Below are 1617 nucleotides of genomic sequence, written 5' to 3'. Positions count from 1 at the left end.
GGAATAGATAACTAACACACCTTTCTGTCAAGAACTGCATAGAGTTTAAGACTCTATCCTGCCTACAAGCTAACAAGTTAACCTGCCACAGTTTCATAAATTATGGCAGAGCAAATAGACTCTGGGGTTAGAAATAAATGTTTATTATGGCACAGAAGGAAGCATGAGTTCCAATTTTGCATGGGCTTTCTTTGTCCCCCAAGTATCATGAGGATGATGTACAGTTTGGCCCAGATAGATGATATACACTCAGTAGACTTGTGTCACAGCTGAGAAGCCCCCAATTTAGGAAACTCCCCAGTCTTATATGGGGCTGCTAGCAAACATGCCCAACTTTTGTCCCAGAGGGAGACAATATCTTTATTGCACTGATTTGGAAACAACTATGTCTTCTGCCCAGGGGGAAGACACTAGCTTTATTTTCCAAGGATGTTTGTATAGCAAATATAGCAGTCAGGGACGAACATTATCACAAGACATCTAAAAACACCATGAAAACCTTCCCCCAACACTCCCTCAAAAACTTTTACTATTTAAAGGGGTATACAAAGTAGATATCAATTCCAGGGTGCCACTATTGTAACTGGGGGACTTAATGCTCATAGACATAGTTTGATGAGGTAATAAAATTAAATTTCAACATGCAGCATTTTATTCCTAATGAAATCAATAAATATTCCTACTTTAAAATATTTTAAATTAAAATACATAGAAAGGAAAAACATTTAACAATATTGTGTATTGATTAAATTTTTTTTTTCCATTTTGTCCCACTAGCAATAACTCATTGATAAAACAGAAATGAAAACTTCTTCCTCATATCAGTAAAAAGAGCGTTTCCCCTTCCTTAATCTAAGAATGCTTAGGGTAAGGAAATATTTACTTCACATAATATCTAGTTAAGAAAATACATTTCTAATGAGCATCAAATTGCCATTTACTAATATTGCATATGAGTAAATAATATTTACTAGGATTTTTCACTAATCGTTAATAGGATTTATACCAAATTATGCCAGACTTTTGTTAAGTCTTTCAGAATATTGAGACTATGCAGTCTGGACTTCTACATGTATCACAATTTTATAATTAAGCAAGAGATAATAAGGTATAAATATTGTTTACATTTGAATGCCAGTACAATCAAGGGTTCTGCATTACTATATAGCACTGTTAAAATTTTGATCAATCCTCAGTATTCAAGTATTGAATGCAATGTTGAATACTCATGGATCCTTAATGTTGATTACTAATTGTCATCACCACTGCACAGAATATTATGGAACTCAGTTTCCCTTCTGAACTGACACTGCTTTTTCCTTACAATATTAAAAAGAAGGCTTCTGATATTACTAAAATGATGCATACTAGAACTTTAAAAAAATAGGGCTCCCCTGGTGGCGCAGTGGTTGAGAGTCCGCCTGCCGATGCAGGGGACGCGGGTTCGTGCCCCGGTCTGGGAAGATCCCACATGTCGCGGAGCGGCTAGGCCCGTGAGCCATGGCCGCTGAGCCTGTGTGTCCGGAGCCTGTGCTCTGCAATGGGAGAGGCCACAACAGTGAGAGGCCTGTGTACCGCAAAAAAAAAAAAAAAAAAAAGTTTTCGTGAAGTCTATAT

The sequence above is a fragment of the Mesoplodon bidens genome, assembly GCF_964165515.1.
Source record: "Mesoplodon bidens genome assembly, chromosome: 4".
Classification (NCBI taxonomy): Eukaryota; Metazoa; Chordata; class Mammalia; order Artiodactyla; family Ziphiidae; genus Mesoplodon; species Mesoplodon bidens.
Note: the sequence above shows the minus strand (reverse complement) of the source record.